Source organism: Nymphaea colorata, chromosome 7 (assembly GCF_008831285.2).
Source record: "Nymphaea colorata isolate Beijing-Zhang1983 chromosome 7, ASM883128v2, whole genome shotgun sequence".
NCBI lineage: Eukaryota > Viridiplantae > Streptophyta > Magnoliopsida > Nymphaeales > Nymphaeaceae > Nymphaea > Nymphaea colorata.
Genome location: NC_045144.1, coordinates 6222322 through 6234634, shown reverse-complemented (window position 1 = coordinate 6234634; position 12313 = coordinate 6222322). Strand labels below are relative to the sequence as shown.

The following is a 12313-nucleotide window of genomic DNA, read 5'->3' as shown; positions in this document are numbered from 1 at the left end:
GCCTAGTTTCTACATCCTTCACATTAGCTTATGAAGTGTCCATTCATTGCGTCACAGTCTTATGTAAATTGTGTTTTAAAAGCATTATTCATATGTGCTTTTTCTGTCCAATTGATTACCCAGTGCCATTCAGGTGGTCATTCTTAGTACTGTTGTAGTGCATTTTGTTGATCGATAAAAAAAATTAACAAATGTTCACCGACGCATGAAATCATGTCGATAAATATATTACTAATGTCCACCTATATGTCAATAAAATGTTTTACTGACATCTACAACGTGTCGTAAAAAGTTTTACATACCAACATTTGCGGACGTGAGTAATAATTTTATTTACAGGCATAGGCACATGATGCATCTGTGCAGAATTGTACACCGAGGTGTGCACTAAAATATCCCACGATAGTTTTCACTGATATTATCTTCACCATCGACCCCCTCGAACGTTGGTAAAATGTTTACCGACACGTTGGTATATTTACTGACATTTTTCAGCCGTCGACAAATCCTCTGTTTTTGGTAGAGAGAAGTTTTTGGAAGTTGAATTTTTTAGACTATAGAGACGTACATGGATGGATTGCCCTGGCAAATGGCACTGAAAGTCTTTGACGAATTCATTTAAGCAATTAATCAAACATGTCATGAGCAGGATATATAGCTGAAATTCCACATTGATATTCTCATTTAAACACATTAGAGAGCAAGAGAGAGATTGAGATGGGAGGAAACGACGACCACCAGAAGCCGTTGTCCCTAGTATCCCAGTGATTTATCAACTGGAAATTCAAGATATTGTTACTGTCATCTCCAACTTACTTACCTTCTACATCTTCATGAGATCTTTCAGCTTGTTCAGTATTCGCAAGGCCTGAGCATCAGATTTTTCGCCGGTGGCTCTAAGGTAATGCCAGCGGTCTCGACTACAGCATCGATGATGTGTTCCCAGAAGAGGAGGGTCCATCAAGATCGGGCTGGACATCGGCGGTGGCTTCGAGACCTCTGCCGCTAGGATGAGCCTGAGGGAGCGGAACGTAACGAGCTCCACCAACTCCAATGGTCCGTTCAACAATTTCATAGTGTCGAGGGTTTTGATGTATGCAGAATTGATGCATAGGAATTAAAGAACAGGATAAAAATGGGGGAAAAGTTGGGTGCCTCGTGTGTTTTATTTGGAGGACCAACGTATACCGGTGTCCAAGGCGACCGCATGAATTTGTACGGACGACAGAAATACCGGTGACAAACACCACCGGTATAAATACAAAAGGATCAGGCGACCTGGCCAGATTCAGTCATGGTTGAGGTGGCAGCCACAAATACAAAAAGTAGAGATGCAACGAAGAAAAGGAGGAAGTACTTAGCCATTTCTGTCGACTTCAATATACGAATAATGAGATACAGGTGAAGCAATTTGGAGAAAGCAGTAGCTATATATATATAGTGAATCCACTGACTGATCAATATCAACCCTGCACACACAAGCACAAAGAGAGAGAGAGAGAGAGAGATTATAGTGCCTTAAATAGAGATAAGGAGGGGGTCATTTTATAATATATGTCAAATGCAGCTGTTCAAAGGCATTTCTAGGTAATATCAAGACAATAGTGGCATATGAAAGCTCCTTTTTACCCTACCATTACGAGCAGAGCAGTCTCCTTCTTGTGTAGCCCGTTGGGTTCAATGAGTTACAATTTCTATTTTGGCCAAACCAACTAAAGAAAAGGACAGAAAATTATTTAAAATCTATTTTGGTACGGCTGAATTTGTAATGGAATTAACTTTATATAGTGAGGAACTATGCAAGCAGAACCATGACGCCAACACAGTACACTTGAATGTGACCAATTAAAAACTAGTGTCGCTGATTGTGGAACATTTGTATTCTTTATCAAAGAGTTGGCAAAAGGTAAGCCAAACTAACGTGCAGCTATGATCGATCTCTCTAACCTAAATTATTAAAGTATCACGTGTTGCCTAATTAGTAGCACTAACTTAAAGTAATAAAATATATTCATATTCACCGTGCAATCAACAATTAATGCTGGGCTATAGTAGTTCATTAAACAATTAATGCTATCCTCCTTCTTTTATGATCTTTTTCTTTTATGATCTTTCTCATGGTTGAGGGATACCCCGAAGAAGGCTGAAGACCTTTCTTCTTTCCCCAGCAGACCTGGATGAAAAGTAGTACACACATTGATATAGAGTGTCGTGTATGCCCATGCCGTAAGGCTATGTTCGGATGGATGTAAATAAAATGATTTCAAAAAGTGGAAAAAAAAGGAAAGAAAGGAAGGAAACAAGATGACGAAAGAAAGGAAAAGAAATAAAATGAAAGAAACTATTACAAAAAACTGTTTAGATGTGAAGGAAATGAAATAAAAGAAAATTAGCAGGTCCTCAATTTTTGTATGTAAAAATTCCATTTTGCTTGAAAAAATGTTGATGGCTTAACTCATGCACATGTATGTCAAAAATTATGTTCAGTTAGTCATGCAAAAGAAAGGAAAGCAAAAAGTTAAACATTGTTTTCAATAATACCATTTAACATCATTGATTTTGTTTATAATAGCTTTCTCTCTTTATCATTTATTTTATATACATGGTTTGACTCACGGATGACAACGGCAAAGGGTCAGGTGGTAAGTCCGTAACATCCTGAGAAGAAAACGTCATTTATGCTAACCTCACTCTATAAAAGTTTCCCGAACCAAGCATGCAGCTATCTTCAATCATCCCTGACAAGCCAGGACTTCCTGACCATTCCGATTTCCGATCATGATAGGCAATTTAATTGCCAGTCCTCTCCATCTCGTCGCGCTCCTCGCTGCCCTATGGGCGGTGGTCTGGTACTTTCGGTGGCGGAACAGCCGACTGCCGCCAGGCCCTACCGGCTGGCCCCTGATCGGCAGCCTCCTGGCCCTCGGCGCTATGCCTCACCACTCCATCGCCGAGCTCGCTAAGCGCTACGGCCCCATCCTCTCCCTCCGCATCGGCAACACCACGGTAGTCGCCACGTGCTCGGCGTCGGCGGCACGTGAGTTCCTGAAGCACAACGACGCCAATTTCTTGTCGCGGACGCTGAACGCTGCGGCGAAGCACTTGGCATACGACTCGCATGACATGGTGTGGGCGGATTACGGGCCGAAGTGGCGGAGCCTGCGGAAGATCTGTGCTGTGCACCTCTTCTCCAACAAGGTGCTCGACGAGTTCCGGCACGTTAGGGAGAAGGAGGTGCAGATCCTGGCGGCGATGCTGGCACGGGACGGCAAGGCTGGGAAGAGCGTCGGGGTGGGGGAGGCGCTGAGCGTGTGCATGACAAACGCACTGGGGAAGGTGCTGATAGGGAGGAGGGTGTTGGAGGGTGGAGAGGATGCCGGAGAGTTCAGGGGGATGGTGCTGGAGGTGATGCAACTGGCGGGGGTGTTTAACATAGGGGACTTTGTGCCGTCGCTGGACTGGATGGACCTCATGGGTGTGGCCAAGAAAATGAAGGCGCTGCACCGGAGGCTCGATGGCTTCTTGCAGAGGATTTTGGATGAACACGCGTGCTCCTCCGGCGCCGGAGGGCAGGGCGACGTTCTCAGCGTTCTTCTGCGTCTGAAGGACGATCCCGTCGGTCTGCATGGCCTGGATGTCAAGCTGACGGATACTGACATTAAAGCCCTGCTATTTGTCTCTTTCTCTTGCCTTCTTTTGATTTATATGAATTGTTTAGACCTGATCTTTCCATTACAAGAATTTTTTAGACGTGATGTTTTTCAAATCCAGCTGCCTGCAAACCTCTGTGCAGACATGAAATATACATTTAAAAAGAAAGATTAAGGGTAGAGGTATTTTTGTAAGTTTTTATAAAGGTACGTGCACTTGAAACTATAAGGATTTTTTATGATTCCTTTTATCCTTTTTAAAAGTTTCCTTCTTTGCTTCATGGAAGACATTTTGATGATTGGTGTGCACGCAACCTGCTTGGGAACTTTATTTTTTACAATTTCATAAGATTCACCCATTAAATTTTTCTCCAACTTCATTACAATAAAAGCAAGTTTCAGTCAACCCTTAATCAAGGGTTTTAAAATAAGTCGTTACAAATGCAGGATATGTACACAGCTGGTACCACACTTCAACAAGCACAATTGAATGGGCAATTGCCGAGCTGATCCGGAAAGAAAGTTCAGGCCGAACTTGATTCAGTTGTCGGTCGGATCGGCTGATCAAGGAATCAGATATATCAAATCTGACATATCTGCAGGCAATTGTCAAGGAGACATTCCGCCTACACCCGGCGACGCCACTCTCTCTCCCGCACATTGCTAGCGAGAGCTGCTACCCCATCCCCAAGGGTGCGTGCCTCTTAGTCAATGTATGGGCTATCAGTCGGGACCCGAGCATCTGGACCGATCCACTGGAGTTCCAGCCAGAGAGGTGTTGGATAGTGGCCATTGAGCCCTATCCGAATATCTAGTAACTGCAAAGCAGTTACTAGAAGTGCTCCTAAAATATCTCCTAAGATATCTCCCAAGTAACCGCAGCTAGGGTTGGGGAAAACCTAAGGGGCTAGGCTTTAAATTCCTAGCAAGCTTTTCTTGAAGAGTATGAAAACGAGCCGTGAGCAGCCCTTTGGAAGAAAACCCCAAAATCTAACATCCTCTTCTTTTCTCCTCCCTTGCACTTGATCTGTTCGGCTCTACAGGGGACCATCACAACTGGTTAAAGAAGTTACTGTGCAGGTGACTACGTGCATCCTCCGCTGCAACTACACTTGACCCAACAGTGATATCAGAGCATCGTTGGGAAATTATCGTCTGAAACAGGTAAGTAACTTCAGACGAAATCAATGCAAAGATAAAAACTAGCTTGAATGTATGAAGCATGTTAGCCGTATGAAGGATGAAGCATGTTAGCCGTAAGCAAGGAACGTTGCCTAAATCAAAAGTTAGTCTGAATGAAGCATGTCATTTGCAGTTTGCTAGATATAATATCTGTGCATGTAAATCCAGAAGACTAAGGCGATTTAATATACTTTGCCAAATTTTTATGCATATATTGTTTGCGCCTGTGTTTTTCCAGAGGATAGAGAGTTTCCCGGTCTGGACAAGGACAATGCTGCTGATGACAGTCAGCGTTGTCGGCCTCACAGAATAGAAAGCCTTACTAGAAAATGAGGAAATAACTTATATCTTGACCAGAACTCTCTTGAGACGAACCCTCTGTCGCAGCTGGAAGTTCACCGAATTTTTTTTTTCGATGAACCCATAATCAAATGTAAACCTGCTTCATCATGTAACTTCGTTTTTTTTCTTTCTTTTCTCTCTGCCTATTGTCGGTAATAGAAAGGAAAGCCAAAAGGTTCGCCTATGCTAAATAAAGCATGATAGCGTTAGTTCCTTTTTTGTTCTCTGTGTCTGCGAGAGACGGAGACCAGGACAGAGCCCTACGGCTCTGTAAAAACTTTCAGAACAGGCCCCAAAATTGGGGATCTACGTCTCTGGCAAACCGTAGAACAGGAGGCAGAGCCTGCTCTGCTCGACATACATAGACAAAAAAAAAAAAAAAAAAAACCCAATGAATAGGAAGGAGGGAAGGAAATATACAACCTCAGTTCTTTTTTTTAACTCGACCCGTCCATCTCTACCGTTGAGCAGAAGCAGACGTACAATCGACTGAAAACCAGTCGTCTTCCAAGTGCGAGGAGCAAAGATCTTCTCTTGCTGAAAAGAAAAATGGGAGGCGACTTGGGTGAAGGAGGAAGACGGCATTTGACATCCATATGAAAATGCCGGCCCATCCTGTCATTTATTTGCTTTTGGTTTTGGGGAAGGCAAGTCAGCTCGAGGGCCTCATATGCTCTCTGCTGGTAAACTCTGCTTCCTGCAACCCTCCGCGTGGTAGAATAGAGGAGGATACCTTCTTTCTGTCACGGTGGTAGAAGATGGGAAGAGGCAGCGATGGTGGCGTGGGAGGTGAAACCTTCTGCTAGGGTTTCGCGAGAGGGGAGAACTCTTGAGAGGAAAGAGAGAATGAAAGTGAAAATGAGGAAAACGGGCGAAAAGAAGCTTTTATAGTTAAAGTTCAATTACACAGAAACACCCATAAGCTTGTTAGACAATTATAAAAGAAGGGCCCTGAAAATAATTCTGAAAAGAGATTATGTATGTTTCATATTTAATCTAATGTCTTGTTATTTTAAATATTATTTTAGAATATTGTTTGAGATTCATGTACATGCTCTAGAATTCCTTCTTTAATGTCTCTTGATGTAATATTGTAAATTTCTTTCCTTTGTTATGATTGTTCTTTGCTTGTCATCGAAAATTAATTTAGAAATGACATCAACAGTGGGAGCTTCTGAATTAGCTAAGACTGAAAAACTCAATGGGACGAATTTCCATGCATGGAAGCATAGAATAATGTTGGCCTTGACCTTAGAAAGACTAGTTTATGTGATCAACGAACCTTTTCCAATTTTAGGAGACAAACACACAGATGAAGAGAAAAAGACATATGAGTCATTTTCTTCTGATGATCTAATGGCTAAAACTATTATGTTAGCCTTCATGGAAGATGATCAAATTAGAGTCTTTGAGGATTGTCCAACTGCCAAGGATATGTTTGATACTATCGCTTCTAAATACAACACCATGACTGCTATGCACATCCAGTTACTGCAAGAACAGTACAATTCATATAGGATGAAAGAATCAGACAATGTAATGGACCATGTTAATAAGATGTTGGTCATGGCTAAAGATTTAGCCGTGGTAGGGAATGTCATATCTGACAATATGCAGATAAGCACAATTCTGAATAGCCTACCTCCTTCTTGGTATATGGCAGTTACTGCTTTAAGTGTTCAATTTGATACTCTTACTTTAGAGAAGCTTCCTATACAGTTAGCTCTACAGCAACAACGTTTGACTAAGAGAAATAGAGCAGAGTTGATGACAGTCCAGGAAAAACCTGCTAGTAGTCATATGCCTGTAAAACCAAAACAATTTAAAAATCGAAATGATGGCAAGTTCAAGGGCATTTATGCAGGTATTAAGAAATCTCAAGGAACTGTAGTGAAATGCTACAGATGCGGTAAACCTGGACATATAAAGAAGAATTGCAGGACAAAATTCCCGAGTAAGAAAGACAACAATGGTCGGGGCAACTACAACAGAAGGAAGCCTCAAGGGGACTCTGACAAAGAAGTGATCTGTGTCGTATCATAATGTCTGTTTGCAGATGGAGATCTAACTGGATGGTGGGTCGATTCAGGAGCAACTCGTCACATTGCTAAGACGAAAGAAAGAGTGATCCACATGGAAAATCTGAGTCCGGGAACCCACAAAGTCTATATGGGAAACAATTCTTATTGTGATGTCATGGGAATTGGGGCATATCGTTTAAATGTTGGGGGTACAAGTGTTGTACTTAACGAAGTTTTGTATGTCCCCTCCATGAGGAGGAATCTAGTGTCAGTTCATGCACTAACTGGGAAAGGTTTTGAAGTACGTTTTATTCCAGGGAAAGTAACAGTGGAAAAACATGGAAGGCTCATGTTTAGTGGAAAATTTGTAAAAGAACATGGTATGTTCAAACTGAATGACATGAATGAAGCTTCAAGTTCTGCTTATTTCGATTGTGCAATGAGTGTGAATGTAAACTTATGGCATGAAAGATTAAGCCATATAAACATAAAAAAGATGCAGACTCTAGCACAACAAGGTTTAATACCTGACATAAATATAAATGATTTTGCGAAATGCGAATCATGTGTATACGAAAAAATGACAAGGAAACCATTTCCGTCTGAAGTAATTCGGGCCACTGAATTATTAGAGATAATTCATACAGATATCTGTGGACCTTTTAGGATCCAAACTCATAGTGGTAAGTTATATTTCATAACTTTCATTGACGACTTCTCAAGATTTGGTTACATATACTTAATCAGATATAAATCTGAAGCACTTGAGAAATTCAAGGAATACAAATCTGAAGTCGAGAGACAACTTGGAAGGAATATCAAAATTATAAGGTCTGATCGAGGAGGAGAATACACTTCTAGTGAATTCCTCAAATACTACAAAGACATTGGAATTAATAGGCAAAAGACAATGCCTAGGACACCACAACAAAATGGTGTGGCTGAGAGGTGTAATAGAACCCTCTTGAACATGGTGAGATCCATGTTGGTAGGAGCACAATTACCAAAAATTTTTTGGGGAGAAGCTGTGTTGACAGCTATGTATACAATAAACCGAGTGCCCTGCAAAGCAGTCCCAACCACTCCTTATGAAAGATGGACTGGTATAAAACCAGATCTGAGATATTTAAGGAGATGATGATCTGTAGCACACGTGAAAATTCTAGATCCAAAGTTGGATAAACTAGATAATAGATCAGTGAGATGTATATTTATTGGATACCCAAAATGATCCTAGGGCTACAGATTATATCATTCATCTATGGGACTTATAGAAAGCAGAGATGTAGAGTTCATAGAAGAACTCAATAATAAAGATTATGATCCAGTGGAATATCGAAATGATACACTGGATGATCTGATTTATTCAGATGAACAGTCTGGTAATGAACCGACTGGAGGTCAGTCAGGAATTGAACCGACTGGAGTTCAGTTTGGCAATGAACCAACTGAACAAGAATCGTCTGAGGAACAGTCAGGAAATGAACCGACTGAAGATCAGTTAGGCAATGAACCAACTGATATGAATACTTCATCATCTCAGACGTTATCAGGTCATAAAAGACCTAGAGCTCCTCCTTCATATTTAAATGATTATTATGTATATTTGGCAGAGGAGCTATGCTACCTAGCGGACATTGACGAAATGTCTGATAATCTGACATATGATGAAGCCGTAAGCTCACATGAATCGTCAGATTGGGTGAATGCTATGGATGAAGAAATTGAATCCATAGAAAAGAATAAAGTCTGGGAATTAGTAGATCTTCCTAATGATAGAAAACCCATTGGATGTAAATGGGTACTAAGGAAGAAATATAAAGCAGACGGATCAGTCGAAAAATTCAAAGCCAGACTGGTAGCGAAAGGTTTTTCCCAAAAGGAAGGAATTGATTACTCAGAGACCTATTCACCGGTTGCAAAGTTCGCATCAATCAGAATAATTTTGGCTATCGCGACATTCTATGACTTGGATATTTGTCAGATGGATGTGAAGACTGCTTTTCTTGACGGTGAATTGAAAGAAACTATATATATGACTCAACCGCAGGGATATGTCATCAAAGAAAAAGAAGACAAAGTATACAAGTTGAATAAATCGTTATATGGACTGAAACAGTCTCCAAGACAGTGGTATTTTGCTTTTCACAAAGCAATTACAAAACTTGGGTTTGTAGCAAACCAACTAGACCACTGTGTATATGTTTGGAAAAGTGAGAGTCTTTTCTGTATTATATCATTATATGTTGATGACATATTATTAACAGGAAATGATAACGATATGATATACAAAACGAAGACTTGGCTAAATAAAAACTTCGAAATGAAGGACTTTGGTGAAGCATCCTATATATTAGGAATAAAAATCACTCGAGATAGAAACTCAAGAATCCTGAGTTTAAGCCAGGAACAGTATATTGATTATATCTTGAAGAAGTTTCGTATGTTAGACTGCAAACCAATTGGGACTCCTATCGCTAAAGGAGCAAACTTAAACAGGAGTGATTGTCCCAATGAAGGACAACAAAAATTAAATATTCCATATGCACAAGCAGTTGGTAGTCTGATGTATTTAATGCTTTGTACCAGACCAGACATAAGTTTTCCTATCGGTCTGGTAAGTCGTTATCAAAGTAATCCTGGATGGCCTCATTGGCAAGCAGTCAAAAGAATTTTTCAGTATATTAAAGGAACAAAAGGACTGAAATTGTCTTATCAAGCAGATGAGCTAACTTTTGTTGGCTATTCTGATGCAGATTTTGCAGGCTGTAAAGATGATAGTAAATCCACTTCAGGGTATGTTTTTCTCTTTGGAGGTGGGGCGATAGCCTGGTCCTGTAAGAAACAGGGATGTGTTGCTCAGCATACACAAGAAGCAGAGTATGTAGCATGCAATATTGTAACTACTTTTGTTGTCTGGATAAATCGGTTCTTGAAAGACTTGAAATTAGATCTTGCTCATGAACCGGTCCAACTGTACTGTGATAATCAGGCAGCAATATCTCTGATGAAAAATGGAGCTGTTAGCTCAAAGAGTAAACATATAATGGTGAAATACCATTATGTTCATGAAATGATCGAGAAAAATGAAATCTCGGTTGATTACTTGCCTACCAATGATATGGTGGCTGATCCCTTAACTAAGGGGATATCTGAAGATTTGTTTTCAAAGCATGTAGCCCATATGGGGCTAAGATATATTTGAAGGTTGCGAAGGAAAAACCATTGAATGGAAAACCTCGCTGTAAACCTTGAAAAATGTTTGGATTACGTTGGATAAGCCAATTAAGGAAAACCACGTAACAAACTGAGCAAAGAAAACCCACATATAGTGGAAGAAAACTGGCGGTCTCATGGCCAAGTGGGAGATGTTGGATAGTGACAATTGAGCCCTATCAGAATATCGAAGTGCTCCTAAAATATCTCCTAAGATATCTCCCAAGTAACCGCAGCTAGGGTTGGGGAAAACCTAAGGGGCTAGGCTTTAAATTCCTAGCAAGCTTTTCTTGAAGAGTATGAAAACGAGCCGTGAGCAGCCCTTTGGAAGAAAACCCCAAAATCTAACATCCTCTTCTTTTCTCCTCCTTGCACTTGATCTGTTCGGCTCTACACGGGACCATCACAACTGGTTAAAGAAGTTACTGTGCAGGCGACTACGTGCATCCTCCGCTGCAACTACACTTGACCCAACAAGAGGTTCATGCCTGGATCCAAGTATGAGCATATAGATGTAAGGGGGAATGACTTCGAAGTGATACCATTTGGGGCAGGCCGAAGAATTTGCCCCGGCATGAGCATGGGCATAAGCATGGTGCAACTGATGGTTGCAGCCTTGGTCCATGGGTTTGACTGGGAGCTGCCAGCCGGTCAACTTCCGAAGAAATTAAATATGAATGAGGCTTATGGAATTACTTTGCAAAGGGAAGCGCCCCTCAAGATTCACCCTAAGCCCAGGCTTTCCCCAAGCGCTTATCTTGCTTAGCTCACACACATGGTCTGGTTTTGAGCTATGAACATGATATGAACATGATGTTTACCGGCCTATGTTTGCTAGACGAATCTGTATCGTTCCTATCCAATGCTAATTGCAGAATATTTGTATTTTTTTCAAAAATTTGGTAAAAGGTAAACCAAACTAACGTGCAGCTACGACCAATCTCCCTATCCTAAAATATTAAACTATGACGTGTTAATTAGTAGCACGAATTTAAAGTAATAAAAAAAAAGCATATACACTGTGTGATCAACAGCCTTGTATAAACTATTAATACTTTTGTTAATGCTATATTAGATCATTGAACAATTAATGCTAACTTGTTTCCTTTGTGTTCATGTGAGAGGTACTCGGAAAAGGATGAAGACCCTTTTCATTTCCCCTATACCGAGGTTCAAGGCTATTTTTAGGCTTGAAGGAGAAACATCACATACATTGATACAAAGTGTCGTGTGCCCACCATTTGCATTCAAGATGAGAAGTGCCATGAGAATCAAACAACCTACGGAACTTTCACCAGCCCATTAGTGTTGCGCTTTTTTATTTTTTTTATAGTGACATTTAGGGACATCCAACCTGTTAGTCTCTCTCTCTCTTTCACTCTCTCATCCTCTCAAGGGGCGGTGGGCTTGCCCACGCTTTAATGCTATGTTTGGATGGATAGAGACGAAAGAATTTTAATATATAGGAATGAAAAGAAAGGAAACGATGAAGAAGGAAAATGAAAAAATGAAAAGGAAATGAAAGAAAAAAAAAACTATTATTGAATAATGTTTGGATAGGAATAAAAAGAAAAGGAAATAAAAGAAAATGAAGATTATTTGGCCATATAAAGAAAAGTAAAGAAAAAGATTTAACTTTGTTTTTAATAATACCCTTAACATTTTTTGTTTTGATTATAACGGCTCTTTCTCTCTCTCCATCTTTAGAGAGAGAGAGATAACAATTTATTATTCGGATTAGGACTGACTAACCTATTTAAGATTGGTTAGATTATTGTAGAGAGAAGGGAAAGATGTATATAAATCCGTGCAAATGTTTATCAATGCAAATCTTTACCAACATGCACGGCATGGTTTATAGTCTGACTATAGTTTATGATGAGGATTATATGTGATTGTTCA

The 12313-nt window shown here is 40.3% G+C and overlaps 1 pseudogene; it reads left to right on the top strand.

Moving 5' to 3' along the window:
- Positions 1-1478: 1478 nt before the first annotated feature.
- On the top strand, positions 1479-11177 carry LOC116257986 (flavonoid 3'-monooxygenase-like; annotated as a pseudogene).
- The last annotated feature ends 1136 nt before the right edge of the window (positions 11178-12313 follow it).